The sequence below is a fragment of the Corvus brachyrhynchos genome, unplaced genomic scaffold (genome assembly GCF_000691975.1).
Source record: "Corvus brachyrhynchos isolate BGI_N302 unplaced genomic scaffold, ASM69197v1 scaffold310, whole genome shotgun sequence".
Taxonomy (NCBI): Eukaryota; Metazoa; Chordata; class Aves; order Passeriformes; family Corvidae; genus Corvus; species Corvus brachyrhynchos.
The window spans coordinates 2,849,530-2,867,589 of NW_008236213.1; the positions used below are offsets into that span (position 1 = coordinate 2,849,530).

An 18,060-nucleotide genomic window follows, 5' to 3' on the forward strand; every position below is an offset into this window, starting at 1 on the left:
GAGACTGGGAGAGAGAAGAAAGGCAGGAGACATCACATGACCAGAACCTCGGGGAGGTTCAAGTAAATTTTCTCCTGGTTTAGATTTTCACTCGACCGCATTGGGGTAGTTTTGCTTTTTGATCTGAGATGAGAAAACTGCATATTGCTATGCACACAAGGTTGTTTTCAGGGTGGTGTGATTTTTAGATACAGTAAAAGTCACACAGTTCAAAGTAGTTAGCTGAATATTTCAGGCTTGTTTCTCTGAATTTGGTAGGTATCCAAGTGTAACATTAACTAAGCGTCTCAACAATGAGTATTAGTATGGTCAATTTCCTGGGATCAGTGATCTGATCTGAAGCACTAGTTGAGTGAGAAGTACCTTCTAACAGAAGAAGATTCTTTCTTGCCTTGCATACGTGATCAGATGCTGACCTAAATGTAGGGTCTTTGCTGGAGGATGTCATGACCAGATTGGAAGAGGTCTTTCTAGACGAAAGCCTGAGGGCACCCTTTGTGCTCTATATACTTGCAGAATAATATCAGTAGATAAGGCCTCGAGGTCACACTGAGTGGATTACTTAGGTGATCTGTCAAGATGCCCCCCTACAGCCACCCTTGTGCAGGTTTTTTAGTGAAAGATGCTGTGAGAAAGTCAGTTGCATTTATTGTCGTCTTTCAACTAAGGTTTCTTTGGGATAAGCAGATCATGTAAATATTCTCTTGTAATGTACAACTGAGAGATGTAAATCAGTTCTGAGTTTCATAAAGGTAGCGTTTGACACTCAAAGACTGCTATAAATTACAGACTGTTTCTGGAAGGTTCCTAAACCAAGACGCACTGACAAAGTGGGAATGTTATTCATGGAAAAAAAAGATAACAAAGTATCCACTTTGTAGAAGCAGCATGAAATTAGTTGCATGCAAATCAGTGCCCTTGTGTCTTTTCAAATATTCCTCTCTGCCATACAATGACATTAATAGACCAAGGAAAGAGAACAAGAAAACCACACAAAACCTCATGCTTTTAAAGACATCTAAACAGAATAAGAAAACAGCTTTAGGTGTTTTATAAATGCTCATCATGTGGAATAGGAATACCCCTTTGAATAGCAATTGGTTGGAATAGAATACAGAGAAGAAAAAGCAAATCTTCAATAAAAGTAAATCTAGGAGGTAAGGGTACATACAATATGTATGACAGTTCTAGGGAAAAACTTTCCCAAGTGCCAAGACTCCAACAAGGGAGAAGGAAACAGGAAATTCAAGGCAAAATGTAGGAGTAACAGTGGGGTACTGAGGAATGTGCATGTGCACAGAGGAGAAATGTTTTCTGGAAAGCAACAGGGCAAAACATAAAATACAGGGACAGTGCAAAACATAAAATACAGGCACCGGTGTAAGAAATACGTAAAAGCAGACCAGTGCTATCACCACCCCTGTTAAGGCATTACTTTGCCTTCTGAGTAAGGCCAGCACTGTCAAGGTTTTGAGTTACTTTTGGATAAGATGCAAAGTGGAAAACCCTTATGATTCTGTAATTAAAAAATGCATGGTGGGCCTGATAAGGGTTGTTTATCTCCTTATTACTGGCTGAATTTCAATTCTAATAAATTGCATTCTGCCTATAATCCTTATATTCACCTTATTTTTTCAAATGTGTGTTTCTCCACAGTGCCTTGACCAGAGAAGGAAGCACAGTGACTAACAAGACCCACCTTCCAGTCCTCACTCCAGAACATTAGGTTGTACGTTGCTGGCATGCAACATAGATTTGTGCACAATATAGAGGCGCTATCACTTTGAAATCAGAAACTGAACATGCTGATTGACATCTGTGTTTTCTTCTCATTTGCTCTTAGAAATTTTTTTGCACTTAAACAAATGAGTTGACCTGATTGAAAAACAAAGTACAAAACTTACCAAGAGCTCAGAAAGATACTCAGTTACCTCTTGCATAGATTATTTCTCAGTCTGTCTAAAACACAGCTCTAGAAGGTAACATGAGACTTCTAGCAGTTTTCAGTCACAAGTAGCGGCACCCAGGGTTTGTTATGAAACAGAGGCCTTTGGCCTCAAATTAGCATCATGCAATATTTGGAACATCTACTGTTGTACACAAAGAAACTTCTGTTTGGGAACACACTAAGATTTTGCAAGCCAAGGAGTTTCCTTGTTGCACAAAACTTGTAACAGTGTAATGAATAATCAACAATTTTCAACATGCTAGAGATAGGAATCTGCCATGCCCCTGAATACATAACCTAGGCATCATCATGCACAAACAGAATAAATATGAGAGATAACACAGTCCACAGTTTCTGGTCTTGACTAAACATGCAAAAAATGCTTTAATACTGTATACAAACTGGATTCTCTCTGTCTTCTTAGTCTGTGTAGAAAGTCTTATCCTCACCTTGATCTTCTATTCATTCGTTCCGTTGTGAGAAAGGGAAAACAAACCTGCTCCTAAGCCAAAATCCTTTCCTGTTTACTCCTCCATGTAATGGAGAAGTCAAACAACTAAATGAGGACCAGTCTGAGGACCTTTTCATCCTTGTTTCCTAGGTCCTACTGAAAATCTGCTGGCATTTCTGTTTTCTGTAGAAATGCTTTGCCATCTTGCTGATGCACTATTCTTACTTTATAGCATAACAGGTGTACCTTTCAGAAGAAATTTCCTTCCGAAAAGCAGGATCCCCTATCACTTGTCAGGGGAGAGAAAGGTAAAACTGGAATCTGTTACAGGGAATTCTAGCAGTTTTGCTGACACACTAGGAATGTCTCATCTACTGTTATTTATGTATTTCTTTTCTTAATGTTTTACTTTTGCTTTTCTTCATTATTTCAATTGAAAACATGTTAAAAGATTATTTTTTTCCCTCACATTTCAGTCCACATGGAACTGAACTTCTGTTAAAAATGTTTTTTGGATCTACAAAAGTGAAGGTGATGTCTTGACCTAGGTGTCAGACGCATAATAAAAGAGCTGTACTTAAACGTGCTTGTTCTGCCAAAGCATGTAACAACAGTTCCCTGATTCTTTTTAAGGACTAATGATACTGATGCTACTTACAACACTCCTGCACTGTCTAGTCACATTCCTTACACTTAACTTTTTTTTTTGCTCTAGCATTTACTCATGAACTAGTGAACCTTTTAGTCTATCCACCATATGATCCAAAGCAAAAAGGTGATCTGTTTCCAAAGAGTTTGCAATTTAAGTATGAAAGACAGGCAACAGAGCAATTAGCAAGCTAGAGTGCAGTTCTTGTACTGTATAAGAAGATCTGGTGCCTTGATTTTTTTATCACTAGTTTGTACATCTAGCATTAACTACTGAAATCAGTTCAATTTTTGTCCTCAGTCTTTAGAATATTGATACCTTGATATCTAACTTGAATATTCTTCTTGACTGTATTACAGAGGATTTTTCTGGCTTTGAATAAGTCACGATCCTTTCATGGTTCAATTTTTCCCAACTGTAACTGTGTAACAAATTTATTTACCTACCTAAGGCATGACCCAAGGCTGAGGGATATGATATTATTGAGTTTCCAGGTGCACCCTTGCTCAAAAGAAATATATTAATGAAGTGAGCAAAACCTGTTAAACCTTTTCTCATACATCACTTACGAAGATCTACCAAAATTATTGCAGCCAACAGCTCTTTTATTTTGTATTCTTCCAGACTAATAAATTGAAAACATAGTTCTCACCTGGATCAGCAGTTGCATCTATTGTAAGCACCACTATCTGTTCTCTCTCTGGGGGAAAACAACTCTACCACTTAAGACTCAGAAAAACAATGATAGCTCAGTTTTCCTTTCCCCTGCTGCTACCACTGTCTGTTACATCTCTTTCAGCCTGACACAAACAGAAGCTCATATTTTAATAAATTGTGGGTGCTTTTTTCCACTGGAAGCTACAGATTTCCAAATTACAGAGAAACAGATGAAAGAATTTCACTTTTATTTTTGTCTTAACAGGATGGAAGAAGGACCAATTCCTCACTCCCACTGAAGAGGACCCTGCAGTTATTCTTTTCCTCTGCCTGCTGCTCACCACCCTTGCTCTCCCGGCAGCAGAATCACACAGTGCCAGCTGCAGTTCCTAGAGGACAGTAACCTGAAAACAGCATAAACATTCAACCACCAGCAAACATTAAAACCATTGTTGGTATGTCTCAGCATGGCTGTGGGCTTTAAAACAACAGTCTTGTGTGATTGATGTATCCAGCACATACCACACAATCCTTTTGAGCATCCTGTAAAAAAAGAGCAGACAAGAGTGACACAATTTTATAGAGACCTCTGGATAAGTGCCTCCCTGAATAATTGCCAGACGGACAAGGAACTGTCAGAAACACCCTCCACAGAGTACCCTCCTTGCTTTCTCCAGAGGCAGTGCATATCTGAATAATCATTTCTGGGTGCAGTAACAGCATCCAGCCTGACACATTCTCTCCCTCCTTTTAATTTCTCTTCATCCCACCCTGGCCCTCTAGTCATAATGTCTGTATGCTTCCATTCATGATGGCTAGCAGTAATGGCAGTGCTGCTCCTCTTCCTAAATCCAGCAGGTAGACCTGCCAAGGACCTCACTGTTGTCAGAGGGAATAAAACTCAGCAGCAACATCCGTGCCTAGTTTATCATGTGACCCCTTTATGCCAAGTCTGTCAATTTTCTGGCACCATGGCTGAAGTGAATCAAGCAGCTATTAGCTGTAACAATGGCAAGGAATCTGCAGATCTTAAAAATAGTTCTGGAATCCTTGATGTCCAAAGAGTCAGATCTTTATCATCTCCACCTCTTTAGAAAAGGCTACATGGTTTTTTCTTAGGCTCTTAAATCTCTGTTATCCCCTCCAGTAATATAGTTGGCACAACACTACTTTATTGCTTGTGTGCCAGTCACAGGCCCTGAGAATGGTGTTTTCAAAGCCATTTAATCATAGTGTTCAAAGCTATCATTTAAACTAAACATCTTAAAAAACAGATGATCTGGACATCAGTAGTAGGAATTTGCCTATCTAGTGGCAAAATATTTTGAACACCATGTTGCTTCAACGTCCAGACGTAAGTACGAGTCCAGGAGTTATAAAAAAGATTCCCATGTGGATTTTGGAAAAAGAAAATTGCACTGGAGAGTTCTGAGGAAAGTAACATTTCACTTCTAGTATTTGATTGGTGTTAAAATCAATTGTCTTATCTTTATAATTCATGAAAAGCTGGCTCCAAAAGAAATACAAAGAAATAAAATATATTTTTGAAAAACGAATTTCTGACCTTTGTTGAGTTCTACTTTACTGATAAGATATTTAAAAAATATTCTATCTGTTCCACAGTACAAACCTACCTGTTGGATTTGATTGGTGTCCTTGAGGTTTATCTTTCATAGAGCTTTAGCTGTTCTACATCATAACTTCCTTTTCCTCACCCAATTAATCGTATCAGTAAATCATTAATAGAAAAATCCTCTATTTTCTGCACGCTTACCATCCTTTTATTAGGTACTGGAATCACAGAAAACTGCTGTTGTACTAGTTTGTGGTCTTTGACATTTGCAAAGTTAATTTGCATGTAATATAAATACATGCAAATACTATAAATATATGTGTCATATATATATATGTTGCTTCTTTAACAGATTTGGTTTCAATTTTGTAGTTTTGCAATTTTCATTTTGATCATTTCATCTCACTTATGTAACCTAAAAGTATTATCAGGGTACAAAGCTGAGCTGACTTCAAATGTTCTACATGTTTGCACTATGAAAGGCTTTGAGAAGCAAAGAATGACCTTGACAGAATATGTTGTGTGGATTTGGGAGAGGACATCAGAATAATGGTTGCCAAGGTAGGATACACAATTTATTTTGACTGATTGCCTATCTTCCTTGTTCTTTGTGGTTTAAGCCAAAACTTTTCAGATTTTGAACAAAGGTTTGCAAGTCTCCAGAGCATAACTGACCACTTACAGTTGAAGGTATTATCCATACAAAACACTTCCAGTTAGCTGTGTAACTGCTTTTCAAGGACAGTGCCTTAATCAGGTTTTCTGAGCATGACACTAACAGTGCGAGTCAGATCAGTTAAAAAGCAAATGTCAAAATTTTCTCTTGAACTTCATTAACAACAGAACAGTACTGAGCTGCTGCTCGTAGTTTCATTCCTCTAGACACAAGATTTGGAGGTGATTTTATTTACAAATATTCACCCCAGTTTCATTATACTGACTTCTTTAGGTGGTTTCTAACATCTTAATTACAAGCTGCATGAACTGTCTGCTTTATGTTGAAGAGAACAGTCTCCCTTTTAATTTCTATCCAAGATAAGAGTGTGTATTAACACATTTACTTATTAGTCATGGAAGTCTTGAGATTATAACTATTTGTTTGCTCTGTTTAACCAGAACAAAGGATCCTTCACAGGGTGGTACATACCTTTAAGTCTACAGTAAGAACTACTGCAGCCACTTTCTAATATCTTCTTTCACATCTAGTGAAATATATTCATGTATATATGAAGTATGGAGAGATACCAAATGCAAAAATAAAACATAGGCTGATGTTATTAAATAAAGAAAATAATACTCTCTCTTGCCTTTAAGTTTCTAACCCCAGAACCTTCTGAGTTTTTCTCAAATTTCTTTGTATATTCTAACTCCCCACGTTCACTATGAATTGTGACAATATATATTCCTTCTTTTTCAGAGAGAACTCAGAGGTATTAGGACTTAGTTCAGTAGAAGCACTTGCACATTATTTCAGCAACATTTTATTTTAAATATGAGGAAAGCCTAGCTTTCCATGTCAGTTAATCTACAGGTTTAAATTCATTAAACCTTAAGAAAAGGTACTCTTCATACATTAAAGCACCCTTCTAGTTCAGGTCAGTTCTTTATTTTCTTATCCTGCCAATTGAATTTTAATAGAGTAGATTGCCATTTGCATCTTTAAGCAGTACACAGAAATCTTTTTTCCCCTGGAGTAGAGTTCCTGTCTTTTCCACATTTCCAAAAATCCCCCTAGATTGTTAAAACTCAGATTTGATTTGTGGGAATCTTCAGTCTCAACACAATGGTCTGATAAGATATATACTTCTGTGAAACATTATGCCTGTCCACCAGAAGCTTCTCTTTCAGATTTTGAAGGATTTGGAGTAGTATACACACTACTCCCTGAGTGTCTAGGTATCAAAGAACAACACAGCTCATCTTTTTACCATATTAAGTAATCCAGTGTTTGAAGGAAGCTGAAGAGCCTCTGAAAAGTATCACTGGAGAAAGTTATGAAAGAAGAATATGGCCAATTGGAAAAGCCTGCAGAAAGTTGAAAAATATCCTATTTTTTACACGCAGAATTTCCCCCAATGTGAATGGTGTAAAGCAACTTATTTATATCTCAAATAAAACAGGACTATTTCTCTAACTCATCTGAACACGTATGTTAATCAGTCAATAAATACAAAATTCTTTGTATGTAATCTTTTTTTCTTAATATTGTCTTTGATTATTTGTCATTCTAAAACCATCACTAATGACAGCATATTAAAGAGGTATGTATCATAAATTCCTGACTCCTCCGTTCTTCCATCTTTTTTAAAAGTATTGAAAGTAGAGAATTTAAATTCCAGTGCATTTTGGTGATGTTAAAGCCAAAGTCATAAAATATATAAAAGTCATATATAGAGAAAATGTTTCTATTTCCCCTGCTCTCAACACAGCACGAGATAAAATGTAACTTTTTGGAATAATAATGATTCATATCTGAGACTAGCTTTATAAACCTGTCAAACAATTTGTTTAGAACCACAACCATGGAGTATTTGGTGCAGATGCATGTTACAGAACCATGTGAGGGTGTTTGTTTTGGTACATGGAAAGGCATTCCAACCATCTTATTTTAGTAATTGTACCACACCAAAGACAACAAAGATGTCCTGAGATTGAAGTGTATGATGCTTTCAAAGCATGTTCATTGTGAATATTCAGAAGGTCAGAGGTCTGAATTCCTCTGATGTCTTGCATTCTAGTCTTGTTGCAGAAGATGGGAAAGCATGAATGAAAATGTTGCTAGTAAGCCTAAGCTTATCATACGATCTTCTGAGTATTTTGGCATTCATTGGTCTAGAAGAGGATATACAGAGGCTCAAGAATTAGAGAGGCAAAATCTATCCACTTCTCCTTTGCAATCTCAGCTAAGCTTTTGCAGAGCACCAGTCATGGTCCAGATGGTTTAATTCCAAAAGAAGGCAACATCTGTGTAGAGTCCTCTCTTTCCTGAGGCCCAAAGTTAATGGTTCTGGATGTTGTCCCTATGAGAAGTTCAGTTTCAGAAGAACCTCTTAAAAAATGAAAAGTACTTCTGATAAATCAAAATTCTGTGTGTCATTGTCTCTGAAATGTGTGTGGTATATTGTATTAGTAGTGATATGAAGTTTTCCTTAAACAAAGCATTAATTGTGAGGTGAAATGTTTAGGTTGCTCTACGCTTTTAAATATAATTCTCCGAATATCCATTATTTATTTGTATAACAACTCCTAAGGCACAGACAAGTGAAACAACTTACTATCATTCAGAAAAATCATGGCCTAATGTAGAAATGAAATAAAATGAGGCCATCTGCTCTGGACACTAGGCATAGGCCTATCTCCTTGTGAAATGGTAAAAGGGCTTCCATGTCATATCTTAGCCTTTCTCTTTGCCCAAGCAAGTAATTTTTTGAAAAGAGAGATCTCATGTTCAGTGTTTCTTAGTCTAAATGTCATTGACTGCAGTTAAGATACTTTGCTGCAAACACATGTACATACCCCACAAATTAATAGAAAGTAATCTAGGATTGAATAAATTCATCTAGGTCATTGCATTCCATGGTACTTATTCTGCCTTCTATCTAGATACAGCAAAAAACCCCACATGAATATTTTTAAGCTCTAATAGTTTTTTGGCAATATGAGTCAGACATAGGGAGTTGTGGTGGCATTATAGTGAATAACACAGCTTCTCTGCACTTAAAGAACTCACACAAAAGCTACAACTCCTATCACAAGACACCTTGGGAAATGAGCACTGCTCAATTTTAACTAGTTTTAGATACCAGAAACTATGACAAGGGGGTAGGAAGTCTGCAGAATGAAGAGGCTGCACTGGTCACACCCTCCTCTTTGCCTGCACTGGGCTCAGCAAAAAGCAAACTGAGCTGGCCAAGAATAAGTTGATTCAGCATGCTTTGCTGAAAAGGCTCTTAAGCTGTTCCAGGCAAAGCTGTGAGGAAGGATGACAGCGACAACACCATCAGTCTAAGTCTCCCCCCTCCACCCACTGCCAGGTTTCGAACTGCTGCCAAAATGAATCATCTTTACTTAAAAATACACTAGGAAGTTCACGTCTGGCACAGGTTGTTCCTTAGTTCCTTCTAATTGTCTTTCATGCCTGCACAATCTACTAAAAGTTTCAAATAGGGTTTATATTGCAGCACATAATAATGCGTGGTTTAACTTCAGGTAAAAAGGCTGGTCCTTTTTTGCTGTTATTTGCTACTCTCATTTGTACAGCATAATCTGAAGCTAAAACAAGAAGAGATGAAAGCTAATAAGAACTGATTGAGACTGAAGTGCTTGCTTCAGAAAATTTTGCTCTACACTGCTTGACCTACAAATACATTCCCTTTCTCCTGTACTTATTGCTTCAGGCTTTTTCTTTGGTCTTGTTTGTACCACAGAAGCTGCAATGATTTAACTGAATCAGTTTCTTAAGGAACATATTTAAATCAGAGTAGTCTGCTTGTATGAAGATTTGAAGCCCCATTGAGTAATTTCCAGAGATAAGATCTTTTATTTAGTATTATCAAATCTTTCAATTAGTTTTTTTCATCAATAGATCCCATAGCACTTTATAAAGTAGGTTACTGCCATTTGCTCTGTTTTGCAGATGAAGAAAAGATGACATTGTTTGCTTACTGTGTGCAAGTAGAAAGCTGGGAATAAAAACCTGTGTCTGGCCAGTTCAGTGTTTCAGCCACAAAACTACATGGGTTTTCCAAGTTTTCTTGACATGAATGTGCTTTGAGGATCTAATTTCTGCTAACCTTGTAATGATATACTAGTGGTTTCATAGTAATCACATTGGACTTAAAAAATACCTCCAACAAAATAATAGGTTTTATTGGGCATGCTGTAAAGTGATGGGGTTTTGTTTTCAAAATAGTCTATCAGCTCATCTTTTAGGGTTTGCCATGTAAAACATACTGGAAGCACCTGTAAAATATCTAGGGCCTCTCTCCTTCCATCAAAGTCAGGCCATGGAAGTTCATTCCAAAGTTATATTCAGATACAAGTAAACCATCTAAGAGTCAAAATATAGTGCTATAGCAGGATATAAATCAGCTGAAGTGTGAACATACAACTGCTTTAACAAGGAGCAAGAAGGAATAAACATGTCTTTATTGAAACACCACCTAGTTTTCCATCTAGCCTTCAGAATGTGGAGATAAGCAGAGCCTACATTCTCAATAAGGCTGTCCTAACACTGGCTAAGAGGTACTGGTCTGCTGGTGGATATTTTTCCATTAAATGTTCTTCCTCTATCACTGGACCTGAGGGATGTAGTCATGCCTCCATCTTTGGAGATTTCCAAGGCTGAGTTAAATAGCCCCAAAACTGACCTGATTTAGTGCAGGCAAAAGGCTTGGCTTGAGCAGGTGGTTGAACTGCATATTCTCAGGAGAGCCCTTCCAAACAACACTTCAATAGTCCTGATGTGAATGCAATGGATCTTTCATTCAAATTGGCCTGTAGTACCTGAAAAAAACCCCAACCCACCATCCTGAGAATAGACAAGGTCTTGCAGAATTACTGGGTTGGGAAAGTTCTTCATCTCAAAAAAATGGAAACACTCGATTTTCTATGGTACACTGTCTGTTATGGTAGAAGAGCGATTAATTGGGTTTTTATATTAGCCTGGTCTTGTGTGCAGAAGCATTTTATTAATTGGTCACCGTCATTAACCCAGTTTTACAGATGAATAAGAAACTGAGTTCCTGTTACAAATGATACTTAGCCTTTTTTTAGTCTTCTTTCACTTTGCAATAAAAGAGAAAATTGCAGATCAGCATGGATATTGTAATCCGTAACCGTTTTCTTTTCTAACCATTTTGGGCAGTACTTCTAAAGGCTCCTAACTTGTGAGAAGGATGTGATCATGGGAAAGGTACCACAATTTCATTTTATAATCAATGCCTAATTAAAACTAAGAAGACAGTTACCTCTTTTGTTCAGGGAAAAAGAAAAGCAAGAGAAGTACAAACATCCCTGTTCTATGCTATGTAGGGAATAGCTAATCTGAAGCCACCATTTTCATATATTAGTATTACTCCTAATTAGAACGAGATAGAAGAAGCTAAGGGAACCATTTGCTGCCTAAAAATGTAATCACATCTCAAACAGTGTTTGGCATATAGTTATTGAGATAAATTATATTTAGGAAAAGAAGCCCTTTACGGATTCTGATAAAGTCTGAATATCCTGTTCTGCTGTTTTCTATTTTTTCTGTGCATTTTAAGCTATTTGTTTCATATTATAGTATATAAATTGATCAGACTGTAGCTAGATCTGAAATGAAATGTCTTATCAAGCAAAAGATCTGCACTGATTTCGGCTGAATTTTTTTCCTCAGACTTTTTACTCTTGGTGTTAGTTCAAAAGAAGGCCAGATTTTTAAATGTAGAAATTCTTTTGTCAATGGATTTTTCTGCTCATGTTTGTTACTAGTCACATTTCCTCCTAGAGACAAGGGAATTCTTAACTTCCTTTAAATCAGTGTGAGTTTTTACTCTGACCACAGTGGTAAATTTTGGGTAGAAGTATTATATTTTTAAAACAGTGAAGTGCTTAGGTTTAAGGCCTTTCTTTGGGGACATCTAAAATATATTGTGTTTCAAACATCTCTATATATTGCTGTATAACACTGAATAACCTTTTACACTGCTCAGTTTTCCCAGAACAGTTGATGATGAAGAGTTGCTGAAGTAATACTAAAGCAGAATTAGGGTGGATATTTATCGAAGCTATCAAAGTTATTTGGCTTAAAGTGGAAGTTAATGGTACTTATTCAGTGTGTCCTGCTAAGCTCATTCACAGAACAGTATCTTGCTATGAGAAATACATGCACATCAAGACAAAATCAGAAGCAGACTATATAAACATGAGTACATTAGAGTTCTTGCTGAGCACAGATTCGCTGCAGTTATTTTACAAATCTAGAAATTATCACTTCAGATACAAAAAAGTAACAGAATGATAAGAAGTCATATTTAAAATTCTGGGGGATTTTTCCCCAGTTTTTACTTGTGCTGAAAAATAAAGTTATATACAGAGCAACAGATACATATTAGGCATATTCTAAGATGCTAAGTCAGGACTCTTGCTGATTTTTGTTGCCATAACACTCCTATGTTATCCTTTTATGTAACTGCTTACAGTACCATCAAATGAAGAACAGCTGTCAAACTGTCAGCTCATGCATCTGACGACTTGATAAAACAAGAAAAATTATATGCAATAAATTAAATGAAGTTTCAAGTTCAATAATCTTATGTTGCATATAGGTAAAACCTTATAAAATGGAGGCTTTGTTGCCTTTGTAAAATCATGGCTCAGGCCGGTTACTTCGGCTAGGTAGTAAAGGACTGTAGGAAAGAGCCACAGCTGGATTAGGGGTAGAAGAACATGTTATATAACCATTGCATGTTCACATCATGGCGTATGGTGGTTGGTTGAATTATGTTTGTTATGCTTTAAAACTATGTAAACTGATAACTGATAACTGCTTAAAAAGACCAGGTTTTTGCAATAAAGCAGCTCTCCTTTGCACCTGCCTGGGGAATCTTCCTCACTCCTAATTGCGACAATCTTATTTTTGTTGGAAATTCTGAAAGACATTTTAAAATACTTTCAGAAGGATAAGATGATGTGCAGACTTTGTGACAATATATATTTACAGAAGAATACAGTACAGGAAATTAAGATACACATGTGGATAAACTTGCTGCAAATAAAACTGTGCAGGAATAAGCCATGGATTTCTACCTGTTCACATTTGACATTTCCTACAGTGTTGCTGTATGAAGAAAACTCATTCTTTGCCTCATTTTAAATTAAATAAACATGTTTCTTACTAGTTTCTTTTACTTTAGTCTGGGGGTTTTTATAAACAGGGATTTTTCTTCACCACATAAAAATTACAACATTTTGGGAGCATAAACCTCCAAACACTGGAGTTGGAGAATACATATATTCTCCATTTACAGCCTTCTGGATCACAAGTGGTGTCATACTGAAATCCTGCACTCTGACCTGGGTTGTCTCTTTGTCCATACTGGATTACCATTACACATGACTCTCTGTTGGAAGCAGATCTGTTCAAGACATTACCAAACTGAGTCTGGTAGCTTGATCTCAGAATGCCCTGTTGTCCCTGCCCTGGTAATGTCCCTCCTGCCTACAGCAGTCTTCATCCTCTGCACTGACTCTTCCCAATGGAAACCTCACTGGTGCCTATGGCACATGTATGTGAGGGATGACAGCTGTGGGAGGTCTTGGCATGACCAAGTCCTGGCAGAGCTCAGTAGAAAAGCGGTGGGATGAGGCTTGGGTGACCTGGGATTTTCCTACAGCTCTGCATAGTTTTACTCACCCCACCCTGGTATTTTTTCTGGGGAGGGACTCTCTTCCATGGCTGGTTGTAGCTGCCACAGTAGGGAAATTCTGATGGGCAGGTTTTGAAAACAACTGAGAGCAGGATGTGCTGGCATGGAGCATGTTAATAAGACAGGTTCCTTCCCTCTGAAGAAAAATGAGCCAACACAGACTGACAAGAGGGCTGGACACAGCCCAGTCTGCCCTACAACACAGCAGTGGGACACTGAGACATGACCATTATTTCTGTCCAACCATTGCTTAGCCTCCTTCTACCCAACCACAATAACCAGTGAATAAAGGTAAGAAACAGAGAGTCTGCTTGCATTCTATAAGGCAGTTATGTAAGGACCACATGTGCAGAATTTTGAAAGTCCGGTGGCACAGCCTTTATGATCAGAAGTGTCATTCCATAACATCTGAACTATGTAAGTAAAGGCCGTGACTACATGCATTTAAATGTAGATCAAAGTGTTCCTGATTTCAAGACACAGTGCACAAAACAATTAATTTTCTGAGACTGCAGCATCGGAGACCTTGCAGAAGACATTAGAGATGACTGTCATCTTAGATGTCATATTAGATGACTTCTAATATTTCCTTCTGTAAATAGAAAGAATAAGAAAATGATCCAGTTTATTGTCTTCAGAAAAAGAAGTCACCATATCTGTGTGCTTTGATTTTAGCAAATCATCTACCCACGGCAGCAGGAGGATTCTAAGGGCCAGAACAACTCACTGCAGAGGATGGACAGGTCCTTGTTATATTACATTGCTATAAATGTAAAGATAAATTACAAATGTGTCCCACAGCTGGCCTATGACATCCACACAGCAGCAAAGCATGACATGCTTTCTGTTGCACCGGGAAGACAAGAGACAAAGGCGGCAACTTGGCAAGCCAGTAACAACAGTCAGAGAGTATGTGCTTTCCAGCAGCACCTCCCCTTCCCTGGAGCTTTTGACTCAATGACATGGTTCCGTGGACCTAAACCCAGGTTCATCACCTCAGCTATTCCATCTGCCTCCCACAAGCAATCCCATGTACTTGCTGAGAAGCAGCTTGAGACATTTGAAGTTTCGTCAATTTTATCAATTACACCTCATACAAATGCAATTATAAGCAGAGATAAGCATTAGTCTCATCTCTAACTTAAGGCAATGATATTAAAATTTCTTTTTGCAGCAACCGCTCCTGCCTAATTTTACAGTGATATTTAAAAAGAAATATAAATGGATAGCAATGACTGTCGCCAAGGCAGACTAGTTTTTCTGTTGTCTCAGCATTGTGAAACAGATGTTGCGAAACTTCAACTGAAAGAGGTCTAGCCCAAGACCCAAAAGGGGTGATTTATGCTACTAGCTTGAGAAAGAAAACCATCCAGGACTTTAAAAATAAATAATGCAGTGGGCTCTTTTAACTTATTTCTCAACTTGTTGCCAACTGCATACTGATTTCAAATCTTTACACACTACAAAGCACCCAGCAGTGAAACTTGGCAAGGAATTAGCAGCTGAGAAAGACAGAGGAGATGAATCATGATCATACAGATACAGTGCTGCACGCACACAGCACTGAAAATTGTGTATTTTGTAAATGTAGAGTAGTCATGCAAAATTTCAGCATTCATTCAATTGCAATGCATTCACATATTTTAATAACCTGTAACAAAAGAAAAGTTCTATCAAAGCCATTTTGCAGATCAAAAAGTCCAAGATCTGAAAGGAAATAAACATTATAGCATCCCTTAGAACAATCTGTATCTTGTAAGTAATGTAAAGAAGAATCTTGTGTTTAGACAAACTGAACTGATTTCAACAAGGAAAAAATTTGTTTAAATTTATACATGCCCTCAGTCTACACTATGTAAAATAAGGACAGTTTTAAAGACTACTGAAATCTATGTGACCTGTACAAACACTCATCAGCTGGGTGCTGTCTCTCTCACAGAATGTAAAGTGAAGGGAAAACATGCTTTTAAGAATACCTGAGAACGAAGTTGTCTACATATGATACCTTCTTCACTGTAAAGAGGTGATCAAGTGCATTGATATTGTATCCTTTGCTCACATGAATCACTCAAGACTACTTACATAGAAAAACTTAGTTCAAAATACATCTGTGGCATCATATTACTCTAAAAGAAAATGGAATGTTGTTGACAGCAGAGCAGTATGTTTACTTTTGATTACACTTATTTTTATAGTTGAAAACTCTGTAAATTTTGTGACCTATTCAGAAAGTCATGGAAATATGCCCTGTAACACTTGTAATTAGAGGAAGAAGGAAGAAAAGGAAAAAAATTAAAAACATTTCATGAAAGAATTTTAATTATTATTAGTTTTCCTCATACAGATTTTGTCAATTTGGTAAACTGTTAGACAAAAGTCAGTGATGGCTGACCATGTCTGAAAACAAAAGGTATTGGTCATTTTGCAGGCTGGATTGGGTTAGAATAATTAGATCAATAAGAATAATTTCTAGTTCATTTCTTGGGTAGATTGTGGTAGTAATTAAAAAAGACTACAGAGTCATTTCTAAATGCCACTACTATTCCATTTCTTAAGGGTTACATATCCTCATCTCATACCTCTGACTGTCTGAGACTAAGGAATGATCATGAGAAGAGGTCATCTTTCTAAATGGAAGGCTGGGAGACTTCCAGGGCAGGAAAGGATTGCAGCAGTAGCACTGCATGAAATTAGTGCTATTGTCATATATAACCTGTGGTATACTGCTTGGATGAGGGAGCCCCACAGCTACTTCCATCACAATAATATAGTACTTCTATGAAATTTGAAAAGGCTTTATCAAAAAGTGATTTGGAGCCTATATTAAGTAGTTTATTTTCTGTAAAACCATGTATGCCTGTTGGGATAACAGGGAAAATTTCAGGCTTAATGCATATATTCTCAACTTATTTCTCATTGTGCAAATTACACTAACAGAAAATAGAGGGAATAATTACCTTCATGTCTAGAAAAAACAAAGTGATCAAAGAAAGGTTTCTCCCTTCCCTACCCCCCAAGAAATCTCATGAAAAATCTTTTTTTTGTTTTTCCAGGCAGCTTGTCATGCAAGAAAGGCTTATGTCCAGGAAAAGTAATTTACAGTTTATATAAGATCAGACTGTTCTTACTCTTACACAGCATGGGGGGCCTTGTCTGAACTCTACTGTTAGGGCTTTGACTCTGCTCCTTTATAATATACCAGATGCCTAACAGGGGAAGAGGGACAGATCAGGGAATATCTGGCTTTACTACAGAGTTTGGAACAAAATTTGCATTGGAATTAATGGGACAACATATTCCTAGGCACTTACATTAAAGGCAGAAGAAAACTAATTTTTCTTTTGAAAACATAAACACATAGACATGGGAGAAGGCGGTGGTGTCTAATATAAATAGAAGGTTTTTTATAGTAATGTGATCTTTCAAGTAGTATTATAAATTATACATTAAATACATTAAATTATACAATAATAAATTTTATAGTAATGTGATCTGTAAAAGAGTAATGTGGACTCTAAAAGAGAACGTAAAGTTCAGGGTCTTCTTTTTGGCCAAGATGTATTTTCCAAAATACAGCTTACAAAAAGTTTTATCACTGCCTTATGGTGATGGAATCAACTAAATCTGCTGGCACTCATGGTGATGTCATGGTGATGTCTGTGCTGGAATGCCTCTTCATGTCCCATTGTTTGGGGAACATTGGATAGGTTACTCAACTGGCCATGAAATTGGTCATGTTGCAGTTACTTATGAAGTGCTTACTATATACCCTGGTAAGTCTTTGTGGTTGACTAGGAATCTGTTATGGGACATCAGGTCTTGAAGGCTCAAAGAACTTGTTATATATGTATTTACTTCATATGATTTGAGGGCTCTCTGCTTAGCTAGAATTTCTGTGCAACAGACTACTTTACCTTTCAGGAAATTCACTACTCTTATCAGGTTGAACCTGCTCTGCTGAAAGCAGTGCTGAGGATTTCAGATGCACCCATGCATAGCATGCTCCATAGCTGTGAGCCAAGGGACAGGATCACGCTCAAAGGAACAGAGGCACTTTCCTGGATTTTAACTTGCCTGATGTACATGCATGGTTAAGTATCATTAATCTTTCAACTAACCTAGCATCTGCACTTCAATATGTACACTGAAAAAAATATCTGGAACCACATTTGAGTATATCTGTTACAGAGCTGCAATTCAGATTTTGGTCTTGAAGGCTTGTGGATGTAAGCACTGAAAACTTTGATTCAAAATGTGCATGGCTATGCATCCATGTGTTGCTGTAGAGGCAAGGCTGTAGCAAGGGCATACTGCACACTTCCTAGGATGCTGTGCCCTGATCACAGATAAGATGAGACAGCCTTACAAACC

The 18,060-nt window shown here is 37.4% G+C and overlaps 1 long non-coding RNA gene across 3 annotated transcripts; it reads left to right on the forward strand.

Annotated features, from left to right (window-relative positions):
• Positions 1 to 5,261, forward strand: LOC108449082. Of its 3 annotated transcripts, none has more exons than XR_001865187.1 (3): positions 1 to 62; positions 1,657 to 2,707; positions 3,971 to 5,261. It is a non-coding gene; the product is annotated as an uncharacterized LOC108449082 (long non-coding RNA). The 3 variants fall into 3 exon arrangements; XR_001865186.1 differs by having other exon boundaries at positions 7 to 1,726; positions 2,632 to 2,707; XR_001865185.1 differs by having other exon boundaries at positions 7 to 2,707.
• Positions 5,262 to 18,060: the final 12,799 nt, after the last annotated feature.